The following is a 13,733-nucleotide window of genomic DNA, read 5'->3' as shown; positions in this document are numbered from 1 at the left end:
AAGCCACTCGGTCTTGTCAGGATTGAGCCTGAGTCTGTTAACCCCCATCCAGACCCTCACGGCTTCGAGGCAACGGCCCATCACATCGGCCGCTTCACTGAGAGAGCTTGGGGAGGAGATATATAACTGGGTATCATCAGCATACTGATGAAACCTCACCCCGTGCTGTCTGATGATCTCACCCAGCGGCTTCATATAAATGTTAAATAGGAGGGGAGAGAGGACCGACCCCTGTGGCATGCCGCATTCAATGGGCCTCGGGGTTGACCTCTGCCCTCCCACCAATACCGATTGCGACCGGCCAGAGAGGTAGGAGAAGAACCACCGTAAAACGGTGCCTCCCACTCCCACCCCTTTGAGTCATTGCAAAAGGATACCATGATCGATGGTATCGAAAGCCGCTGAGAGGTCAAGTAGCACCAAGACAGAGGAATAACCTCTGTCTCGGGCCCGCCAGAGATCATCCATCAGCGCGACCAAAGCGGTTTCTGTGCTGAAGCCGGGCCTGAAGCCAGATTGAAAAGGCTCTAGATAATCCGCTTCATCCAGAGACCGTCGGAGCTGGAGCGCCACCACTCTCTCTACAACCTTCCCCAAAAAGGGGAGATTGGAGACTGGACGGAAGTTATTTAAGTCAGCCAGGTCCAGGGTAGGCTTCTTGAGAAGAGGCCTCACAACCGCCTCCTTCAAGGATTGCGGGAAAGACCCCTTCCTCAACGAAGCATTGATCAACACCTGGAGCCAGCCTCGTGTCACCTCCTTGGCAGCCGAGACCAACCAGGAAGGACACGGGTCCAATAAACAAGTGGAGGCGCTCATTGCTCCCACCGCTCTGTCAACATCCTCAGTGGTCACAGACTCAAATTCATCCCATAAAACTGAGCTAAGACCTGCCCCAGTCATCTCAGAAGGCCCTGCCCAATCGGAGTCTAGGTCTGTCCGAATCCGAGCGATTTTGTCTGATAGGAATTGCACAAATTCCTCCGCTCTACCCTGTAAGGACTCCCCGGCTTCCCGAACGTTAAGTAGGGAACGGGTCACCCTAAACAGGCAACCTTGGCTCTTTTATGACTCATGGACTTCAACTCCCAGAATTCCTGAGCCAGACATGCTGAGGGGAAAGGGAGAGGTTTCCAAGCTGAGCCATGCTGGCTCAGGAATTCTGGGAGTTGAAGTCCATGTGTCATAAAAGAGCCAAGGTTGCCTACCCCTGCCCTATACAGTACAGATAGTCCTCACAACCACAACTGAATCCAAAATTTCTGTTGTTAAATGAGACATTTGTTAAGTGAGTTTAGCCCCATTTTACGACCTACCTTGCCACAGTTGCTAAGTGAATCACTGCAGTCAATAACTTAGTAACATGGTTGTTAAATGAATCTGTCTTCCCCGTTGACTTTGCTTGTCAGAAGGTCATAGAATGTGATCACATGACCTTGGGAAAACAGCAACAGTTATAAATATGAACTAGTTGCCAAGCATCTCAATTTTTATCATACGCTCATGGGGACGTTGCAAAGGTCGTAAGTGTGAAAAGGGGCCATAAGTCACTTTTTTTCATTGCCGTTGTAACTTTGGTCACTAAATGAACTGTTGTAAGTTGAGGACTACCTGTAAGTAAAGGCATCAACCTCACGTATCCTCAGAAATAAGCCATACTGGCCTCAGCAAAACTTTATTTATGAAAGTTTGTAAAGTATATATAAGTCATGTAAAATCCCATTTAGGAAACATGATAGAATGTAACATCTGTATCTCTCTGCTTTGGGAGCTTTAGAGAAGGTGGGCTGTAGTATATACATTCTGAGAATATATAATTGCTAGGAAAGCAGTGAATAGAGAGTTGGGTTTGGTTCAGCTTTTAACCGTTGGCTGGAGTTTGCTGTTTGTATGTTAAGAAGTTGCTATCTCCCAAGTTTGTTTTCTGAAACTCTGCTTTCTGTCTGGGAATATGAATAACAACTTTTTTCTTTTCTTGCGGGTGATACTAAAAATAAAGGGTAGAATACAGCATTTTATTTTGTCTCCTTGCAAAAACAGGTGGTTGAAGGGGAGTATGCATGAGTTTGAAAAAAAATGGGATAAAAGCAAAAGGATTATACAGGAGAAAATAAAGGAATGAGCTAGAAAACGGGTGGTTAGAAAAAAGGGGATAATTTGGTTTGGGTAAGAGGAGGAAGAGAGAAGACTTGGCTTGGATAGTCCTGACAACCTTATTTCCCTGAACTAGTCCAGAGTTTATAAGTAGTGTGAAAACTTACCAGATTGCTTCTGTATTTTTGTGTTGAAGTTCATTAGATAATATTCTATATTTGTAAATCTACGGAGAGACTTACAAATTTAATGCTTAATAAATACTATACTTATGCTTGCAGTTTCCCATATTTTACTGTTTTTGGGTACATTGACTATTTAAGTTCCATTGAATTGTTATTGACTCTTAGATTTTGTTCCTAACTTGGTCTTCCAGCAGTGCACCCATTGCTGCTATAACTGAATCCATTCAGCTTGCTGCTGATCATCTTCTGTTTCTTTCCACCTTTCCCAGCATTAGAGTCTACTCCAGAGAAATAGGTCTTCATGAATGAAGGCGAATATATATGTCCCAGGATAATGTGGCAAGATCCAATCTGGGTTGGTTACCTGGACCAGAGCTTTACTTTTCCCAGCTTTTGGACTCGTGCTGGAGCCCCTCCTCAGGGAACCTCTCTCTACTGGAATCTGAAACTTCTTACAACTTCAGTTAGTGGGGCAAATTCAAGGAAAAAAAAAACCCCTTCTGAATAGTAAAAGCAATTTGAAATAAGGTCTTCATGTAACGTGTTCAAAGTAGGATAATTTAAGTATTGTTATTTTTGCCTCATTGAAAACTCTGGATTAATTTGTTTGATTCACCATTTATTTGTTGGCTGTCCATCTCATTTTCATTAGTCTTCTCCAACATCGACAGAAGTATGCAAAATACTTCAAACTCAAAATGTTTCATCTTTGGAAAGGGCCTAACAGGACATTCGGAAGATGGAACATTTTTGCCTCAAAACATTTTGTATATCTCTACAGGTAACATATATGTGAAAGCTTAACTGGCAACTTTTGCGTTTAAGTTAGAGAAATGGCACAATCAGGTATGAACATTGGCTTTTTTTTCTTTGCCTCCACATTTCTTATCTCAAATGGGCTTTGAAAATGAAATGGCTTCAGTGGAAGTTCTTTTTTGCCAAATTAAGTTCAGATACTCTGCTAATGTCATTTGGTATCTAGCCAAGGAATTTGTGAAAAGCATCTTGGAATGAGTCACTAGTGAAAAAGGGATATAAAAGGTAAAAAAAAAAAGCATTTACATTATTAGGCTGTGTCAGTGGAAGCATTTTTTTGTACAACTCATACAATTCCATTGCATTTTGCATTGGTCATACTTTAGATAGTTTTGTTCAGATCTTGGCATTAAAATGTAAGAATTTGGGCAAACTGGAATGAGTTCTGAAAAAGGCAAGGTAGATGATAGAGGGGGAAAAAAAACCTGAAGTATGATAGGAGAATCTTTTTAAATACCTGATGGAAAGTCATATAGAAGGCCAAGACCAAGTCTTTGTTGTTTCCAATGTGGGACAAGATATAAAGTACTTAAGATCATGAGCCAAATTCAAGAAAAAAACCCAAGGCCTTCTGAATAGTAAGAGCAATTTGAGATTGGAACCAGTCATTTAGAATAGTCATAGACTCCTCTTCTGGGCATGTGTTCAAGCAGATGCTGGTCAGCCATCTGTTAAGAATGCTTGAATTTGGAATCCAACACTACTACGTGGGGGATGGAGTCTTTGACAGTCTAAATGGCCTCTTCCAATTTAGTAATGGGTAACTCTAATCAGAGGTTAATATGAGCTTTTCCCTTATGCTTAAACCTGGCTTTCAGTCTTCTTTTGTCCTTCACAGTTCCATTTGAGGGCAATTTTCTCTATGCTTTCACAATATTTCCTTTATGAATGTATCTTTTCATGCATCCATAGATGATCAATCGCTAGATCAAGGCTTTTCAACCAGTGGTACAGGTACCACCTGTGGTACATTGGCACCTGGCAGGTGGTACGCGACCATCCTAGAAAAGTGGTAGCGGGGGAGGGGAAATGAGCTGAACCGGTGGGAGCACCGCACAAGCCTGAGCGAGAGATGGCTGGAGCTGCAGGGCTGTTAGGGCAGGGCAAGTGCCAGGATCAGCGCTTCTTTGAGGCTGTCAGGGCTCAGTGGAAGCGCCAGGATCAGTGCCAGGTTCTAGCTGGAGCTCAGCGCTGATCCTGGTGCTTCTGCTGAGGCCAGAAGAAGCGCCGATCAGCTGGAATATTGCAGCATCTCCAGGGTCTTGTGATTTACATTCAGATGCTTGGCAACTGATTCATATTTATGACCCTCATAGTGTCCCAGGGTCATGTGAAGTGACCAAAACCTGCTGCAACTACCCAGCAGACAGGGGGAATAAAACCAAACACTCCCCCCCCCCGTTGCCAATCCTCAACAGAAATGTTCACAATGAAAACCTCGGACAGGAGGAAGAGCGCCGCACGCTTGGCTCTTGCTTGGCTGTCCCTTGGGGGGGGGCACTTTTTTCAGTGCCATTGTAACTTCGAACTAAGCCAACTGTTGTAAATCGAGGACTATCTGTACTTTATCACTTTTCCTTTTTTTTTTTTTTTTTTTGGTCATCACGTTTTTGACTCCTTGCTAGGCGACTGGTGGTACTCGGATATTGCCATATCCTAAAAGTGGTACAATGGGTGAAAAGGTTGAAAAGCCCTGCTCTAGATGAGCTCACTACTTGAAACATTCTTGGCTGTTTATTTATTATTAAATTTATATGTTGCCCATCTCACAGTTTAAGGTGACTCTAGAGCAGATTTGCATTACTTTTCAGGGAAACATTATTATCCTATACATATAGGATAATTATAGGATAATAATTAATGTTATCCTGAAAAGTAGTAAGTGAATCTTAAGCCCACAGCAGATGTTTGCTGATCAGTGGTACAATAAGCCTTTTCAACACATATAGAAAGGAGCATATTGGGAAAGACAGTTGTACAATATGGAATAAAGTATCTGAAACTTCATTGGAGATATAAAAATTAGACAGAAAAGTCTATACTATATGTTGGTACTATAGAAAAATGGACAAAATAACTAGTATATTTCCTGCCTACGAAAGATTAACGGCTAATGCATAAGATGAATAAAATGCAACAGTCTGCTTCGGGTTATTCAGTATTTTGCAATGTCATACAGAACATTAACTTTGGTAGTAAATCTCAAAATAATCCCTGTGGCTCACATAGCCCCATTGCTGGAATCCATTAGCTTGATAAAGAACTGAGTTGCAGCTGCTCATTACCATAGGAATAAAAATAAAGGTTGCTTTTTCACAAAGACTGCGTGGCATATCTGAAGAGTACATGTAGAATTCAATAATAAACCAAACATTATATGTCATTTGCATATAACGCATTAACTGCTTTATTGTGCCACTTGCTAACCAGAGATCTCTGGGCACTTGACCAGGTAACAGTTATGACCACAAATCACGTAAATATAATATTGATATATTATAATTGGAAACAAGTTAAAATAGCCTTAAAATAATATCCTGGATTTCAGTATGCTTTTTGCAGAAAGGGAAGAGTGTTGAGCTAAGAGATAGTGGCTTGTCGAAAGCCATATAATAAGTGCAGCATGACAAACAACTTCACTTCATTACTAAGGAGACTCATGCTCTATGCCAGGCATGTCCAGCCCTCAGGCCACATGCAGCCATGGAAAGATAGTAATGCAGCCCCACAAGATTGTAAACTTTTAAACATTATTATCTGATTTATATGCATTAACTATATTATACAGATTTTATACAGCCCAAAACAATTCCTCTTCACTCAGTGTAGCCCAGGCAAGCCAAAGGGTTGGGCACCCATGCTCTAAGCCAGTAGTGGCGAACCTATGGCATGGATGTCAGAGGCGGCACTCAGAGCCCTCTCTGTGGGCATGCACGCTGTGGCCCCAGTCCTAGGCCTTCAGCTGGGTTTTATAAAACCTTTTCGCTTTAGGCCTCCGCTGCCATGTGCAAAAAAAAAAAAGGTTCAATCAATCAATTTCAACTTCTCGCGGGAAAAAAAAGATCTTGCAAAATTGGAATTGATTAATTGAACTTTTTAGTCCCACCCAGTCTGCTGTTATCACCAGAGCCACACCCACCCAATGGGTCATTCCCACCTGTCACCCGACGATGCATAAGTAGGTTTTGGGTTGCAGTTTGGGCACTCGATTTCTAAAAGGTTTGCCATCACTGCTCTATGCCATATAGATAATGATCTATACAAGTTGGAGCAGACATGTCAAACTCGTGACGTCACGTGACATCGTGCAACGTATCGGGAGAGTTTTGCCATTGCTGGCAATGGGATGGGCGCAGCTTCCGCATGACGCGTCCTGCCCATGGGTCGGCAGTTTGACATCCCCGAGTTGGAGCAATAAGGAATGGATTAATAAGGAATCTGCTGTCAGATTTTATTTTGATGCAAATGTGTAGAAGGACTATTCAGCAATCCCCTTTCTTGTTGCAGCGTTTAGCTTTGGTCTGATCCAAGTATTTTGGGAAGCAAAGAAGGAGATAAAGACTGATAGCAGTACTGATCAAAATGGCTAAGTTTCCTAGACTAAAGATGACAATGTTACAGGTTACGTATCTTTCCTGTTTTTTCTTGTGACAAATGTTTTGGTGGTTGGAGTACTGAATAAAATAAATGCTCTAAATTTTTTTCTTCTTATTCTCCATACCACATCACCCTTTACTTTTTTCCCTTCTTTTTTATGTATATCCATTTATACACAATTACAATAAAATAAGCTGGGAGTGGTAAAAAATTATAAAGAACCACACATACCAGCCTATAAATGAAGCACAAATAATTTCTGAATACAAAATACATGGAATATTCCACGGTTTGGAAAAGCTAAATATATCCGAAAGCAGCCCGCTACATTTCAATATCAAAATGACAGTAATATTAATTCTAGATATAGTGCCCAATCCAATCCTGCCAGATTGCTGACTTGCATCTCTGAAATGTATGGTATCAAGGCAGTCAGTGCCTCTGCCATAGTCTAAGATCCTACGTGCTGCATTGGTTAGAGGAGGACATAGGAAGCAGCAATTAACTTGCAAGCCTTGCAAAAAATTTGCACTCGGTGACTGTCTGTGCTAGAGACGATGAGCAATTCTAAAGCCAAAGCCTTATTGGGTTTTTAAAATCGTGACAGGCTTGTAGCAAGAGCTATAAATAGCAGTGACTGAACAGACATTCCCCAAATAACAAGCCACAAAATATTTATGGGACCCGATCAGGATTTAGAAGAAAATGAAAATCTTGTTGGAAAGTCAAGAACAAACTGTTCCCTTGATCCATAAAACATGTACTCGAAATAAAGGCAAAACTGTCCACATCACATGCCTTTATGACGTTTTAGATTATGGTTAAAAACAGCTGCAGCTATATTAGGGTTTGGCAGATGTTCATACTATCTGCTGGCAGTTTAATTTTTCAGCTAAGCCGTAAGTCCTGAGGGTGCCTGAGGCACCAGCACATCTTTGCTGCAGCAATACCTCATAATGCAGTTAAATGTTCTAAATTGTGTTCTCATGGTTAGAAAACCCTAATTACTCAGATGGGCTGCAAGGCATGAAAGGAGCAATACTGTATGGTAATGTTTCCTTGATCATGGATATGATCCTTCTCGGTTACAGGGTAGTGACTAGTATCAACTTTTTACATATCAAAGAATAAGGAGAGATTCATTTTTTGCCTTGCAGTCTACATTATATCAGTTTAGATTATTGTCTCCTAGGCTAGCTCATTTTCTGCACTAGCCTCACAGTTGGAAAGAAAACCTGTTTAAATCATATTTTGTGGGGAGCTAAGGAGCGAATGCATCCAGCTCTTCCTGCCCTCACAACTCTCTTGAGAAAATTTAGAGCAACCTGCCTCTTATCTTATTTGCCAATCAGGCAAGGGTATTTTTATTCTATACATATACTCTTCTGTTTAACTGAGAGTAGTCTTGGAGAGTTGCATTTCTGGTAGTGGCATTACTTAAAAAAAAATGAATAGGAGAATGAAAACATAGTACTTAACCTATAATACTCTGGTGTCTTCCTGATGAGTTGGACTAACTTCCACAATGAAGCATTTTTGCTATGAAAGAGTTTATATTGCAATCAACATTCAGACTACAAGAAACAAATACATTTTCATTATATTTATTTTTCACTTTTCTAAACCACCCATGTCCCTCAAGAGGGACTCTGAGTAATGTACAGTAAAATATTAAAATATAAAAGGTATATAGAAGTTAAACATTTTAAGAGAAGGCAAGAGATTAAATATCTTTCTTAGAGAACCAGCAATTGAAGGAACATATATACAGTTCCTGTTCATGGCCCCTTTAAAGTGTGCTTAAATATACTCTTGATTGTTTGGTGTGCTACATGTAAATGCTAAGATATCAAACATAAAAATACAAGTCAGAGGCTTCAGGAGATGAAGTCTCCTTTTCTCTGCAGCCCTTCATCTCCCCATCAATCCTTTGTGAGAGTTGGAAGACCCATTAGAATTTATCCTAGCAGAGGGCTGTGGCTCTGGTGTAGGACTCAGAAAAAATAAGTACCCATACCCCTTACTTGAGAAAAAGCATTTTAACCTTGTGTAAGGCACTACATGTACTTTCACAATCAAGTTGCGATGAGGTCATTGTGATCTGAACTGCAGTGAAGAATTGTAAGAATGTACCATTTGATTAAACAGACTTGGAAATATTTTAGAATCTGGAGGTAATAGTAATTTGAAGAACAGAAAATGCACAGTTGTTACTCTCTTACTCTTAGGATTCAGGCATCTTTCCACATTCCAACACTCTCAAGGCAGTTTTGTTTTGTTAGCAAAGTCACATTTCACTAAGTTTCCAAAAAGACAAAGTTTTATCAGTAGGAAGATTTACTGCTGCGTTTAGAGCAGCAGTGCTATGCAAAAACACTGGGCGCTATCTAACAAAATGAAATTCAATGGTGAAAAAAGTAAGGTTCTACATTTTGGCAAGAAAAACCAAATGTACAGGTATAGTATAGGGGGTACCTCGCTCAGTAGTAGTAACTGTGAGAGGAATCTCGGAATCCTAGTGGACAATCACTTAAATATGAGCCAGCAGTGTGCTGCAGCTGCCAAAAAAGCCAACTGAGTGCTAGGCTGCATTAACAGAGGGATAGAATCAAGATCATGTGAAGTATTAATACCACTTTACAATGCCTGGTAAGGCCACACTTGGAATACTGCATCCAGTTTTGGTCACCACGATGTAAAAAAGATGTTGAGACTCTAGAAAGAGTACAGAGAAGAGCAACAAAGATGATTAGGGGACTGGAGGCTAAAACATATAAGGAACGGTTGCTAGAATTGGGTATGTCTAGTTTAACGAAGAGAAGGACAAGGGGGGACATGATAGCAGTGTTCCAATATCTCAGGGGCTGCCATAAAGAAGAGGGAATTAAGCTATTTTCCAAAGTACCTGAAGGCAGGACAAGAAGCAACGGGTGGAAACTAATCAAGGAGAGAAGCAACCTAGAACTAAGGAGAAACTTCCTGACAGTTAGAACAATTAACCAGTGGAACAACCTGCCTCCAGAAGTGGTGAATGCGCCAACACTGGAAGTTTTAAAGAAGAAACTGGACAGCCATTTGTCCGAAATGGTATAGGGTTTTCTGCCTGAGCAGAGGGTTGGACTAGATGACCTCCAAGGTCCATTCCAACTTTATCATTATTATTATTATTGGATCATTGCACAGTCAGCCAGATGTTCAGACTGGATTTGGCATTTTGTCTACCTATCGAGTCCTTACCCAGGACCTGGGATAGGCAGATGTGGATGTTTGATGGTATTACAGATATTGTCGCAGGATGGAAGCAGTTCCTAATAAGGCCGCCTCATCATCATCATCATCATTATTATTTTATTATTATGGATCATCGCACAGTCAGCCAGATGTTCAGACTGGATTTGGCATTTTGTCTACCTATCGAGTCCTTACCCAGGACCTGGGATAGGCAGATGTGGATGTTTGATGGTATTACAGGTATCGTCGCAGGATGGAAGCAGTTCCTAATAAGGCCGCCTTTTGCAATTGACTAATAGCGAATTTGTCAATGCCAATGGTGTTCAAGTGGTGCTCCAGTTGTTTTGGGATTGCACCCAAGGAGCCTATGACTATTGGTACTACCCTTGCTTGCTTTTGCCACAGTCTTTCTATTTCTATTTGTAGGTCTTTGTATTTTGTTATCTTCTCCAGTTCTTTCTCTTCTATTCTGCTATCTCCAGGCACTGCCACGTCCACTATCCAGACTTTTTTGTCTTTCTTATCGACAATTGTTAAGTCTGGGGTGTTATGTTGCAGGTGCTTGTCTGTTTGAATTCTGAAGTCCCAGAGCAGTTTAATTTTATCATTTTCTATGACTTTCTCTATTTTATGATCCCACCAGTTTTTGCTTACAGGCAAATGATATTTTTTGCAGATCTTCCAATGCACCATTGTTGCTACTTTGTCATGCCGCTGCTTGTAATCAGTCTGTGCAATCTTCTTGCAACAGCTTACCAAGTGGTCCACTGTTTCTTCAGCTTCTTTGCATAGGCGGCACTTACTGTCTGTTGCTGTCTTCTCAATTTTGACTTTGTATGCATTTGTCCTTAAGGCTTGGTCTTGTGCAGCCAGAATTAGTCCCTCGGTCTCTTTCTTCAATTTTCCTGCTCTTAGCCATTGCCAGGTTTTATTATTATCTGCTTTCCCAGCTATTTTTTTCATGTATTGGCCATGTAGTGCTTTGTCTTCCCATGCCTCTATTCTGTTCTTCATTTGGTCTTTCTTGTAGGCCAGTTTGGTCTCTCCAGTAGTTAGTAAGCCTTCCTGATATACTAATTTCAGTGCATCTTCATCATTGTTCTTCAGATATTCTTCCAAAGCCATTTTTTCTTCTTCAACCATCTGATGTACTTGTAGCATTCCACGCCCACCTATTTGCCTTGGTAGATAAAGTCTATCAATGTCACTGCGTGGATGAAGGGCATGATTCATTGTCATTATTTTTCTGGTCTGCCTATCCATTGCTTTTAGTTCTGCTTGAGTCCAGTCCACTATTCCAGCTGTGTACCTAATGACTGGGATTGCCCAGGTGTTGATTGCCTTTATGGTATTTCCTCCATTGAGTTTGGACTTTAAGATCTTCTTCACTCTCTTGATGTATTCACCTCTAATCTTTTTCTTGACTTCAGTGTGCTTGATGTTGTCAGCTTGAAGGATACCCAAGTATTTGTAGTACTCTTCCTCATCCAGACTCTTAATGTTATTTTCGTGGGGCATCTTGATTCCTTCAGTTTTCACTATTTTTCCTTGTTTGATAGTAAGTGTGGCACATTTGTCCAAGCCAAACTCCATTACAATATCTTGGCTATATATACGGACAGTGTTGAGCAGCGATTCTATTTCAGATGATGTTTTTCCATACAGCTTCAGATCATCCATGTAAAGGAGGTGGGATAGTCTGGCAGATGTTTTTGATGTTTGATAGCCATGTCCTGAGTTATTCAGTATTGTTGACAGAGGAAACAGTGCAATAACAAATACCGTAAATGCCGGCGTACAAGGCGACCCGGCGTATAAGACGACCCCCGTCTTTATACCCGGTCCGCATTCCTAGAATGTCGTCTTATATGCCGGAAACTACCAGTATTTCCGGCGTATAAGACGACTCGGCGTATAAGACGACCCCCGTCTTTGGCGCCGATTTCAGCGCTTGCGGAAGTCGCCTTATACGCCGGCATTTACGGTAGTAATGGTGATAATGAATCTCCTTGAAATATTCCTCTCTTGATATTAACCTCTCCTAGCTTCTCACCATTGATCTGCAACTGTGTCTTCCATTGTGCCATCGATCTTTGCACAAATTCTTGTTTGTTTTTCTTCTTTGTTGATTTTTCATCCCAGGTATTCAGTTATAACTGCAGCTGTGCTGTACATTAGTTGGTTTGTTTCTTGCAGTGAATTGGTGCTTATACTTGCTATTGCAGTATTTGCATCTTTTAATGCTTGTGCTAGCTGTTTCTTTGAAACAAGCTTCAATGCAGGCAGCCTTATTCTGTTGTTTTTGTGCTGTTCTAGATGCTCAGTTATTCTTTGTTTCAATTCTTTTATTTCTTTAGTTAGAGGGTTTTGTTCTTCCTGAGGAAGAGGTGCCTGGTTTCCAAATGAGAACAGTTGTATATCTCTGCTGGATTCCTTCACTGCCAACTCCCCCTGGTTTGCCTCTACATTCTGAATTACTTCTGGTAAGGCTTTGATTTCTTTGCCCTGGGTAAACCTTTGCAGTTCGTCCAATTCTGTTTCTGTGAATACTTTATTTCGTGTTATAAATCGGCGTTGATCTGCTAGTCTCTGTTCTGTTATTTCTGATTCTGGATGTTGTTCTTTCCAGAACTGGTGCATTCGTTTTAGATATCCTCTTCTTGTTGGACTTGATCTGTAGTAACAGATCATTATTTCTTTGTTTTCCATCACTGTGTATCTGCGATGGGTAAACACCTTTTCTTCCAGTAGTTCTGCAGCTGCTGGCCCTGGTTGCTCAGCCAACAGTCCTGAGTCCTGTAACCCATTTTTCACCAGATATCCAGGAACTCCAATATCTAGCGCGGACCTTGTTAACCCGGGCGACGTCCGAGCCGGTATGGCATTCTGCAATTTACATCTCACCATATTTTTTATGGGAGAGACACTCTTTGTCTGACTCCTCTGATGAGACCTGTCCAGTATGGTTGAACCTCTGGCATAGCTCTCATCTTCCTCAGAGTACACAAGCCCCACAACCACGTCAAGGTAGTGCCTCACTGGGGGTTGTTATTATTATTATTATTATTATTATTATTAAAATAGCATTGTGTCCAGTTCTCTGAACCCTTTTTATATTTCTGTGATAAATAATCCAAGTTTCTTCCCTATCTGCCTGCAATTTCTGCTCTTTGATGCTTTTTAAAGTTTTCTGATTTGTAATAACCCCTTAAATGCTGAGCCCTGTGATAGCATTAGGCAAGAAAACAAAACAAAACAAAAAGCAACGTATATCGGAAAATATATACAATCCCTGCCCAGTGCCCCAAATTTTGTATAAGTTTTCTGCCATCTTATTAATCATTCATCTATTATTAACTATAACATCAGAGTGGTGTCGGTTTATCTGGCATGAAAAATCATCCAACATGTAATTTGTGAGTGTGAAAAAATAATTGGCCCCAAAGTTGGTCAGCTCAATTAAAGCATACTTGGTCAGTTGCTTTGACTATTTCATTAGATAATGACGGCTGGTGAAAATGCATATACATTTTATAAACTTTGACTTCCCTTATCAGAGTGACATTCTTGCTGTATGGGTTCCAGAGACATGTTAGTCCCTGCTCAAAAGAAACAGATGCCTTTCAAAGAGATCCTTCAGGAAAAAGCCACTGCCGCTTGAAGTGTGGGAAAGGTCATAAAATTATTTTGAAAACTCTGGGGCGCCACAGTCAGAACTTTATCTTTGAATGGAAAGATGTGTCTGCAATGAATCCTCCAAACAGTGGCCAGCATCTTGTTTTGACTAAAGCCAATGTTCACGACTTCATC

Source organism: Crotalus tigris, unplaced genomic scaffold (assembly GCF_016545835.1).
Source record: "Crotalus tigris isolate CLP2741 ecotype Arizona unplaced genomic scaffold, ASM1654583v1 scf7180000023940.98998, whole genome shotgun sequence".
In the NCBI taxonomy this organism is placed as follows: domain Eukaryota; kingdom Metazoa; phylum Chordata; class Lepidosauria; order Squamata; family Viperidae; genus Crotalus; species Crotalus tigris.
The sequence above is the reverse complement of the archived record's forward strand: the minus strand, read 5'-3'. Positions refer to the sequence as shown.